The sequence below is a fragment of the Columba livia genome, chromosome Z (assembly GCF_036013475.1).
Source record: "Columba livia isolate bColLiv1 breed racing homer chromosome Z, bColLiv1.pat.W.v2, whole genome shotgun sequence".
In the NCBI taxonomy this organism is placed as follows: Eukaryota; Metazoa; Chordata; class Aves; order Columbiformes; family Columbidae; genus Columba; species Columba livia.
In genome coordinates this window covers 55,411,062-55,423,367 of record NC_088642.1, presented here as the reverse complement: position 1 = coordinate 55,423,367, position 12,306 = coordinate 55,411,062, and positions in this window count along the sequence as shown.

Sequence of the window (12,306 nt, the reverse complement as noted above, 5' to 3'; positions counted from 1 at the left end):
ATCTTCAGTGAAGATGAGTTGAAGATTACACCCTGGGTCTGTGGTTCATGTTTTGCTATGCTGTGACAGCAGAGCATCACTGGAGCAGGTTAATTGACAACACAGACTTCATGAATGACAAACTTGTCTTTGGACAAAAGTTTACTGAACAGCATCTCTTTAGACTAGTGTAGTATTACAGTCTCTATTACACTGTTCATCTCCATCATCAGGTTAGTAAACCAGTCTTTGGGTGTTTGAAGAAACTGCATGATATGAGATAGTGAGATGAGAAATACAATATTTCCTGTGAGACACAAAGGAAGTTGGGGCTGCAGGGAAAAGTTCAAAGTTTGGTTCAACTCTGCTTTCAAATAACTGTTAATGCATTTTTTAAGCCATGCTGTTTCCCAAATATTTACAATAGTGGAATCTTGTTCTCATTATGAGCTCATGAGTGTATATCTTATGTTAAAATAGATGCAGTGAAGTACTAATCAGAAGGAAAAATTACACAAACAAGATATTCAACCCTACTCATAATGGTAGAGGTTTTTATCCTCCTATGAGGGCATAAACAGTCACATAATTACAAACAGCGAAGTTCGTATGTCAAGACCTATCCTCCTAAGATATTAAAAGCGTTTTTCCTCTACACTCATACCTATTGTATGATTGAGTATGTGTGTCTCTAGTCTACTGAGAATGCAAAGCAAAATGGTTTACCTTAATTTGTCACCGTTTTTTATAACGGACTCTCAAACGATGTACTGTATCTAGCTTATTAAAAATATTCTTACTTAATTGTTTATATTTATATGAGCACATCCTTATTCTGTTGACTTCATTGGCAAGCTGTCATCTCACTTTACCTCAGATTTACTTATTATATACTTACTCTTTATAATGGCTTTAATTACAATTTTAATTGTTTTTATGGTGCTTACAACAACATAAAGAACACCTCTGAATCTGAAAGACAGTTAAAGTTTCGCTATACCTAATGTTAGGCTACATTGTAATGTCCTGAACACATATGGTCTAGTTCATTTAGTATAGCGCATGAGAAGAGGAATTACTGAAATAATTATTCTAGCTTTGTACATTATAAACAGAATTTTCATTTCATCATCCATAAAGATAACTCTGGAGCAAAAAAGAACAGTATGCACTAAAGTTTCTGATATGGTGCTAAATAAAATCAGAATTACATTTTTTAAAAAGAAGAAGAAAATATTTTGGCTGTTTCTTCATGTTGTGTAAACTGCATTCATAAGTGTGTATTCTCATTTTGTTTACAAAAACCTGTCTAGGTCAATAGCTAACCACAAGTGCTACTTTTTGCAGGATTGAAGATATTTTTTCCTTATCAGAGGTAAACTGAAAACACCTCAAAAATACATTTCATTTTTGTCCTTTGATTTTTTTTTAATCTGATTCCCTTACTCAAAAGGAAGACCTGGTTAAACTTAAACAGTTGTTTAAAAAGTAAAGACACCATATTTTAACTAAATGCACAGCAGTCATGGGTGGTTTCGAGCAAAAGGACAGCCTTCCACATGCACATTCATTTTCTAATGGCAGTGAAGACTCTCTACATCTCCGTACCTGCTTGAAAGAATACAGTGTAATCCTCTTACAAACAGAATGGGTTTCTAAGCAGCAGAGCAATACCTTTCAACAGTACTTGCTGTCTGTTTCTATTGCAAGGAGGAGCTTCACTTTCATTTTTTTTTAGGAAGCCCAACTAATTGATCTGTCACTAGCTCTTACGTGACTGTTTTCATCATGGGGCAGCTGATCCATCACATTTCTGTCTCTGCCTTGCCCACACAGTGTTTAAATAAAAATACTATGGTAAGTTTCCATGAGGGAAGAGGTGGTGATGGGGACAAAAAAGTGTATTACAGTGGAAGCATATTTCTCATGTAGAGAAGAGACTGGAGAACCTGTTACCTATGGAAAGAAATTCATGAAGCTGCAATGGCACCAATAAGTGGCTGTGCCGGGAGCAAGGAGTAGCAGAAACTATGCTGCCTTGGGTGCCAAAGCAGAAGACTTCAGTTCTACCCTCTGTTTTGAGTTTGTGTTATTAAGAGAAGTTTCTGTTCCTGAAATCTGCACTGGACTGCATTAACTGTTAGAAACAGTCTGAAACAGTTTTTTTGAGACTATGTAACATAGGGAGTCTTAACTGAGCAGGAAAATATGTTGCTAAGGAACATTCATTCCTTTTTTAACTTCCTGAGAGAAGTCCCTTCCATCAAAAGAAGAAAACAAATTGGCATTTCCTAGTCCACTGCAGTTTAAAAGGAACCAATTTATTCTGTGGTGTCCTGCAGATGGAAGTGGCTCCTGCAGAAGGAACACTTATGGAGAACTAACTTGAAATTACCAGCAGCTGCTCAGCTACCACTGACATTAACTGAAACTGCGTGGTTAATTTTTTACCCACAGCCTTGAAAAAAAGCTCCTTAGTGTGATTAAAGACATAAAAGTTTCACATGGAATTTTCAGCAGTAAAATGCCTACAGTTGTTGCCATATATGCTAAACCTCAGCTGTTTTATATCCATTTATCCTTCAAAAGAAGAGAGTTAGGATGTCAAGAGCCTTCTGCTTGATTTATATTTCAGACCACAAGCCAGTGCTACAGGCTTATCCTAGTGCAGTTCCTAAACGTGCTCAAAAACATGTCCATAAGCTTTCCTCCTTTTAAAGAGACCTGTCTTGTAAGCTGGGATTTGTCCAAGGCCCTCTCCACCACCTGCTGTATTTTTCCTGGTCACAAAGCATTTAATTGGCTCACTCCAAACTCCCAGATGAAGAAAGATTGATGGCTCATTTTGAAATAAGTATAGTATACGACTTTTTGTCTCTTGAGCAGATTCACTCTTTTTTACCTCATTCTTTCGCTATGCTTATGCTGCATTTTGTATTTTCTCCTATTATGCTCAAAAGTACAGGCTGGCTGTGCTGAACCGAAAGACAGCAACTCTTCCTAGTGCTGCACCAAGCCCAAGCTAGTCCTTAGCACAGCTTTGGTTGTGTCAGAGTTAGATCAGCAAAAGTGTCCCATCTGAGCACAACTCCAGCTTTTGCAGACCTCTGCAGATAAGCAACTTTGGTACTGTCTTTGGGAAATTTAGTTTCCATCTTAATTGACACAGAGATGATAAACTGTAGCAGATGCAATAATGGGGTACAACATGTTTTAACCTCAGGAAGGAGTAAAAAAAATGATGATAGCAGAGTTATTTCTTCTTTTGGGCAATACTTCTATGTTTCTTTCAGAAGTATAGATGCAAACTTATTAACGGAACTGGTGAAGAAATATTACTTTAAAAATCTTGTAAAAATTGTTTTAATATTCTTGTATGTTGGTCTTTTCTGAAGCACAAAAATATTGTCTGATTTTGTTCATTTGGTTTAGGAACAGTATTTATAAACATTTCATTCTTTGCCTCCTAATAAACTTTGTTGTAAATTAAAATTCCCTGCTTTTGATGTGTGTATTTTTAAATGCTCTTTTCAGGGGAAAAAAAAAGATTTTTTTGTTTCATTTTGTTTGGGGTTTTTTCCACATTTTTTGACCTGGTCAACACATACAATCAAGGTTATTTATGGACATATTTTCATGTGATATACAAGGACACTTTTGCAGAGCCATTACATGATGCTGAATTTGACCCATAAAGGTTAGACAGGACAACTATTTTCTTTAAAGTTTAGTTGCGGTGCCTGTTTTTGGTAGTACATATACTTCCTGAAGACATATTTTGAAACCAAATTCTGCTCATGTCCTGTTATACCACTGAGACTAATTGATGCACTTTGCATATTGCATGAACAGTATGCCATTAATGGGGGACATTTGATAAACTACTTACAACTTAACTACCACAAATATTTGTTACGTTTATTACAGTGACACCTAAGCAGAAGCCAAGAATGAAGTCTCCTTGTATCAAAGACAGGGAACAGTAAACTATTTCTGTATTTAACTGTGTGTATTTGACTACTACTATCATTACAGAAGCCTGAGGGATGCCTTAGGAAGTGTGAAAATCAAGAGAGTAATATGAAAATTAATTATTCTACCTCTGCAATCCATTGTTTTTATTCTTATTTCGTTACTAGATTTTATTTATTTTTTGTACCTTTTTCCCCTGTTGTTGTTGTTGTTAGCCTTGTATATTTTTTTTCCTTAGGAAACACATGGTATGCAATGCGGATAAAAACTGTACCTATGAGGCACAGTACAATCTAGACTGGTTAGCAATGCCAATCAATAGATCATACGTTGGCATTACTATAGTTGGCTTCTTTAAACATTCAAATTATTATCTTGATCTGAGGACAAGAAAAGAAAAAAAAAAACACAACTATGAATACTAGAAATGTTTTAACTTCATGCCAGATTGTCCCATCCACTTCCAGCCCATCATCACCCCCCCAAACAAAAAACAAACAAACAAAGAAGAAAGAGTGTATGTGATTCCATGTTTTTTTGAGCTTGCAGTAGCCCATAACACAAAAATTTCAATTACTCCAGAGGACTGGGTATTAGCAGAGTGGAAGAGAATGAAAAGAAATGGGAAAAAAAATGACATTAAGGCCACAGATGAGATATCCAGTTACCACAGCTTTGTCTACTGGCAAACTCCATCTCAAAATCTCTGTTATGCCATGATCAGGGAGGAAGGCTGAGGGAAGTGTGGTCTGTGGGAACCTCCCAGAAGTGCTCCTCCTTTGTGAGGCATCTTGGGAGGGTGGTATGAGTGGAGAGCATGGAGGAAGTTCTCCTATGGGCTCACAAGCATGTTTTCATGCTGGCAGATGAGGATATCACTGCTTTCTGTGGAGTCCCAGCAAGCAAGCATGTAAGCACTCTTGCAGAAGCCAGAAACATGGAGTAGCTGGGGTTGGTTTTCATGCCAGGTTTAATGGAGTCTCCACGTAAATTCTGTCTGTTGTTTATGTTATCCTGAATCAACACAGTACTTTTTGGGTGGGACAGACTTTTTGAGTGGGACAGACTTTTTCGGTGGGCCTGTTGTGATAGGACAAGGGTTAATGATTATAAACTAAAAGAGGGGAGATTCAGGCTAGGCACCAGGAAGAAAATTTTTACAAGGGTGGTAAAATACTAGCACAGAGTTCCCAGAGACGTGGTAGATGCCCCATCCCTGGAGACATTCAGGGCCAGGCTGGACGGGGCTCTGAGCAACCTGATCTAGTTTAAGATGTCCCTGCTCATCGCAGAGGGGTTGGACTAGGTCACCTTCGAAGGTCTCTTCCAAACCAAACTATTCCATGATTCCGTGATTTTAATGCTACCTTTAGTTACTGCTTTTAAGAACCATCTGAGCACTCTCAGCCATCATCCCAGTACCCTGAAGTAAATTCTTAGATTGCCATTGGAAGAGGCAGTCACCTGGTGCTGACAACACCACTAAAAAACGAGCAAAAACATCTTTTGCCAGGAGCACTTGTTAGATCAGAGCTGTAATTAAACGGGCTCTTCAAAAATTGTATTTTGGTCCTCAATGATTTTGTAAAGAGATTATTTTTCCTACAAGTCCTCCTATTGTTTGATGAAGTCTTTCATCTTTCTTCCAAAACTACAGCTGCCAAGCATTTCCGCTACTTAGCCCACCCAGAACTCTGCTTCCTTTCTCCCTTTTTGTATGACTCAGATGCTTTTTTTTTAAGTGTCACTGAGGTACTTCTCTACTTCATTTTACATAACAAATTGTTTTGTTCCCTGCACTATGAAGTTTGATGGGCAGGAATGTGTGGGTGTTATGTTCATATGCTTCTGGTCTAATTTAATTTTTATTTGGGAAACCTTTCTTTTAACAAGTAGGAGTGATCAAATGGACTTAAACAATGGCTTTATGGTATGAGGAACATTAGGAAATAGTCACTACTATATGGAAGTGATAATGAAGTGGAGTGTATGAATTCTTGATAACCATTAGTGCAAAAAACATTTCTTTTATAGCAGATCCCCTATTCTGAGATGACAGCTTTTTTATCTCTTGTGAATATGAAGTGCCAGATTATGAATTCAATAGCTGCCTTTTTTTTAGGGCATTGCGTACAAATCTGCCCTGCCCTGTCACTGCACATTATTAGCATTAAACACACATGCAGTACCATAAATTTACAAGATGTATGCCCTACCTGAAAAGCTATGGTCTAAATGAGATATGAGAAATTCACAGCAAAACACAGGACAACAGTTCAGGAAAGGCAGCGTGTAAGGATTAATAGTCATGATTTAAATTAGGAGGAAGAACTGTACAAAGAGGTATGTGTTTGGAGAAATCTGAAGAAGGCAGAGGGCACATGGTGGCTAAGAAAAGGAAAACTCCTTCAGACACAGGGCTGGAATGGATTTTGAGATAGCATATCTAAGGCTTTCATTAGTGAATTAATAGTCAGGTTCGTTTTTGCCTGCTGCTGATCCTCACTTCTTCAGCTGTGCTTTTGAACACTATTGCATTTTATCTGCTTGTTTTTTGATGTCTGGTCTGAAAGAATGAAAGGGTAGGTGCCCTTTTATTCTGTAAATTGTTGACAACTGTAAATCATACTGCTTTGGATGGTATTGATGAATATTCTACATTTTGAAGATCAAGCGTTAAATAGATACCACAGTCTATTTCAAATGTCACAATTATATGTTTTGTTTTTAACAGTGGCTGCCAAAAGAGTGTATCTTTTTTTGTTGTTTGTTTTGAGGCCCATATCTCATGGATCTTGCTAGTATAGTAAGTTGAGTCGCTCCATGAATACTTTTGCAGTACTAATCCATAAAAAAAAAAAAATCCAATGTGGGTTATTAAAGATTAAGACAAAACCATCTGATCATGAAGTCCCGAGACTGCAAATCAGTGGGAATTAGGGGATTATTGTGATGAAGCGTATTTGCCTCATACTTCTCCTTGGACATCCAGTATTGGTTGTTGTCAGAGACATGCTGCTAGGCTAGGAGAACCTTTGATCTGAACTATTTCAATGGTACCTATTAATATTTCTTTCCCAGTGAGTCTTCAGAAAATGGGTTTGTTCTTCTGGGCAGAAGAGTAGAGAGAAAACTCTGGGCAAGTACTAGGAGATGTTAGCATTCAGATGGCTCAGTTTACATTCTCAATTAGTGGAGGGTAGTTCTGTAGCACAAAGCAAAGCAGCACATATTCTAGTATTCTACCTGTAAAACGATGTGCAAGTTCTACACATTGGGTGGGAGAAAAAGTTAGATATTTACAGCTCTGCTGTGAAGGCAATCCTTCATAGCTATACTAGAGGGGAATAGTTGCCATTTAAATGAAAAATAACTTAAGGACTAACTACACTAGGTCAGGAACGTAGAGGCTTGTGGATTCCTAGGAGGTTCAAGTGGGAAGATGAGACTACGAATTTGACTGAGAACCAGCTTCCTGCCGTCCTCCTCCCATTTGCAATGCAGAGCTATTTTAATTTATGCTTTACTAGAAAAGGCAGGCTCACTACACTCATTAGAGCAAAATTTAGCTTGAGGATATCATATTATCTTCAAAATGGACAATGTCTCTCTTGCTCTTGTACTAATAGCATGGAGGCTCAGTTTGTGTGCCCTAACACTGTTCTTCCACTTGCATTTGTCCTGGCAGCTGTGGAGTTGATGTTTTTATTTCTTTTTGCCAAGTGACATTGCTAAATCATTCTGTTCCTTTTATGCAGTAAGTCAGTTGCGAACAAAGGACTATATGCGTATCTGCAGGTCACTACGGTGTTCTGTCCCACCAGGTGAGATTAAGGATGAGTTAATTTTGAATACTCTGCCCAGTAACACAAAGTTTGGAACTATATAATAAAAACTTAGCAAGACTTTAAAAACAAAACTTGCAAGATGTTACTCCTGTGTGCCTAGACTAAAGTTAGAGAGAGAGAGACAGGAAAAGGAGAGAGATAGGTTAAGGTATCAGAAGAAAAGGTAAGATCTCAGCACCCTTTGTCTTGGTGGTGGATGCAAAACTTGGTTAGTCCATGCAGCACACACATAAGACAAACTCACAAAACACAAACAGGCAGACTCGCAAATGTCCCAGGTGAGGTTTTATAACCCAGTCCATTTGCATGTAACATAGGAGAGTGACAGCTCATCTTCTACCTCTGCCTGCTCTTTGTGCTAATTAAGAAGATTTTTCCAGAAATGAGTTGGTAGTCTAAAAATCAGAGGAATGGTTGCAGTGCTGACCAGGAATGAATTGTCTTGTGCGTCAGGGCTAGCTAGTGGTTCATGATTTCTCTAGATGACCCATCTTGGTCATCCCAATCCCAGAAGACCTTGACAGCAACACTGTTAATTGTCTTTTTCTCAAAAATTTATGCCTTTGTTTTACAGAAACCTTGGAAGAGAAAAGATAGATTGTCTGCCTCCACAGCTGCCCAGCCACCCAGCCACCTATCTTTTCCTGTTCAAAGCTGCAAAACCCAGATGTTTAAGGCATAACATACCATTAATGAGTCTTTTGTTTTGCAAAGGTGTGTGTGTGGGGTGCTTCAAGGCTGTCACACTGTGGCTGACAGATTAGGTCTATCCTAGAGTGTCACTTGCAGCTTGCAATTGTGTTTCATGTGTGACCCACAACATTTTTTTTTTTTTTTTAGGAAAAAATAAAAACAAAACCCACCAAATATTTAAATATTTTAGTCTCTTACAAACTGAGACACTTAGATGTTTACAAATTCAAGATTTCATATGATCCTTTTCTTGGATTGTAAACACCCATTCTTGTTCAGGGGTTATACTATTTTCCTTCCCAAATTGCTGGCTTATCTAAATTCCTTCTTCTAGCAGCCTTCTCCATCACATATTTTTCAGTCACCTAAAAATGCCCTTAATTCAACACAGGTGAGCCCCATCCTGAACATGTGTCTCAGCTGGCAGTGACCAGCTAGGAGTTTCCAGTTTCTAAGGATAAATGGCTGGGCTGGGCCTTCCCGAATGGGCAAACTTTTGTCAGAGGAGTCCCCTGCTATTCCACTTTTATTTTGGGCACATCTCCAGCCGTCTCTCACTTCAATGAGGCTTGTAAATGGCCTGCCCTAACCACTTCATCATTAGGGCATTTGGTCATCACCTTCTTTTACATAAATAGTAGGAAACTTCAGTCTCTCAAAGCAAGGGAAATGTCACCATTTCCTGGTAAATACCACCTTGTAGCTTTGGAATGGACTCCCTTTCTCCATATTCACAGAATCACAGAACCATAGGATGGTTGTTTTATGAAGCGACCTCTGGGAATCATTCAGTCCAACACTCCTGCTCAAACAGGGCAGCCTAGAGCAGGTTGCCCAGAAACATGTCCATACAGCTTTTGAACATCTCCAAGGGTGCAGACTGCACAACCTTTGCCAGTTCTTTATCACTCTAACAGTAAAAGTGGTTCCTGATACTGAGAAGGAACCTCCTGTGTTTCAGTTTATGCCCATTGCTTTTCACCCTGTCACTATGCACCACTGGTAGGAGCCTGACTCTGTCTTCTTTACACCCTCATTTGTTCACCTTTATAAGGTCACCCTCAAGCCTTCTCTTCTCCAGGGTGAATAGTCCCAACTCTTTCAGTCTCGTGCTTGTTCTGCTGCAGATTTATTTTTCCGGTGAACCAAAGCTCACTATCATTTTCAGCAGGAAAGCTTATTTACTGAAAAAACATGGTTTCAGTTCAGATGAAAATATGTTCACAAAGATACATAATTCAACACAAATAGTTTTAGTTACTTTGACTTTTTTTTTTAAAGGTCAGAAGATCTTACTTCAGAATTTACAGAATCAAACATCATAGTATTTCAAATAAAATTTGAGAATAAGTTAATTGTGAATAAGAAGTGTAGAAAAGGAAATCTAAATGAAACATTTCTTTGTAGGTTGGTTAAATAATTGAGTGTCATCTGAAGAATTTCTTTCATATTTTCCTTCAACTCCAAGGAAAACATTAATTTTTATTAATTTTATTCTGTTTAAAAATACATAATTTATTAATCACGTTTATGTACACCATCATTATTCACTGTGCATAAGTTTTGGATTACTGCATTGCCAGGATGTATAACTTTGCTAATCTTCTACACTTGATCTTTCCAATCATGCATGCTATGTGTTTGTTTTCTTCCATGTCCCTTGTTCCCTATTTGCAATAAAGCACTGACTGAAGCTCTCCCTGTCTGTGTTTCTTTGATGACCTGAATGCTCCCTTGCCTGTTTTTAAGTAGTTTGCAGACTAGAGGGTATGAACAATAAGATCAGAAATGCCTCTAGTATAACTCTAGTGCCCCTGAGAGCTATTCTGTTTTTTCTTTGTTCCTCCCCATGTCCCAGCTCCCCCTTTCTTCCAAGTTTTCCTCAGCTGTGGAATGGAACAATACCTTCTCGGATATTTTCACTGGGTAATAAAAAGGCAATTTACTTGCTGTTCAGATGATTCATCTGTGTGGATACTAAAACACCTGTACCTAAGCCCAGCTCCAAAATACTGTTAAATATAGAGTGGGGGGGGAAAAATACAAGATGTCTAAACTGAAATCTTGGAGGCAAGACAACCTGTTATTTCATTAGTTTGTCAAGAGAAAATTCCTAGGTAGCTTTGTATTTTTATATAGCTTGGTTGTTTACATTTTAATCAGTAAAATTTTCTCCTTTTGCATAAGGAATATTAAAAATGCTATAGGAACTCTGACAGACTTATTTGGACTGACTGATAGCTACCTATGTATTTTTACTCATTATATATGACAGAAAAGGTCACTCTTTATTGGTATTTCTGCTACTGGTAGCTGACACTCTAAAAGTCTCAGAAGACTTACAGAGCTGAATCAGTCAGAAATCAACACTTTTTGGGAAACTCGTGGCCAGTTGTTGTAATCTATTAGTGTTACTATCAACTGGAATACTTCAGCTATCTATGGAACAGTTACACTCATTTTAAAGCTATATTCTTTATAAAAGACGTCATTAACATCCTATGTTATTGCAGAATTAGTAGCAGAAGCCTTGCAATTTAATTAAACAGTAAAGTAATTTCCTGATTGGTTTACTTTTATATTTGCAGTACCTTAACATTTACAAGATGCGAATAATTTTGATATCTAGTGGTAGGTAGATACGCCAAGTGGCTAAAGAAATGCACTTAAGATGTGATTGCTGACTTCTGTGCTGTTTCTCAAAATGCCTCCTGCAATTTTTTTGCATTACGCAATAGAGGTATCGTATTGGTTTCTTTCTGTTTCTCTGATTTTTATGCCTGTGTTTCATTGGGTCTAGAATATAATTGACTGTCACAAAGTAAAAAATACTGTTCTATGCTTTGGTTAAATCCAGCCTTATTCAGTATCTGATATTTTAAGTAAAGACACATGTCGAGCATCAGTAAGAGAAAAACAAAACTCCTCACTTGTTGAACTTCCACTTTCTTCTTTAATGTGCTTTAATTAAGTTCTTGAAGATGTATTCTATTTGAAGTGCTTGTTGTGCATTTACTGGAGGTGTATTCTGAGTAGCTGTGGCTTAAAAACAGCCAGATCCTTGAAATTCAGACCCATAGGACAGCTGAGCAGATATTATGAAACACTGCATTTTGAAATGCTGGATGATGATAGTTTTCTAATGAAGGATTTTCAAAACTTTGTAAGTTTTATTTAGTAGAAGATTTTGTTGACTGTGAATAAATTCTAAATTTAATAACCTTTTTATTTTAGTTGGGGATGGAGGAAGGAAAGGTAGGAAGTCTTATGACATTGAAAACAGTTGTAAGTTAGCTCATGGAATAATTGATTTAAAAATGCATATGGTGAGATCTTTTTTAAGTTACATACTTAAAATTGAGTACTCTTCATGGCTGAACTAATTTCAATGATGCATACTGAGCACAACTTCAGGAAGTCAGTTCTTTTTTTAGGACTATATAACTAAACAAGAAATAAGAACCATACCATGTCACAAATCCTCTCAAATAAATTGTTGGATGTGTGCAGCAAGGAAATGATAAATATGAGGCTTCCCTGCTAACACTATGATTGCACAGTTCCATTTATGCATCATTTTCTTTCCGTCGTTTTGTCTATTTTTTAACATGATACAAACAGCAAAAGACAACAGGTACAATTTAAAACCAGCTTCCCTCACCTTATCTTCTTATCTGTTTTGCACTGTGAATTAGGATAGCTGACATCAGGTTTGGATTTAGTTTGTTGAAGGAGATGCATTCTGAACCCCAAAATACCTGTCATCAGTCAGCAAACATAGTTTGTGCTTGACTTTCAGGTAATGTTTCTTCTG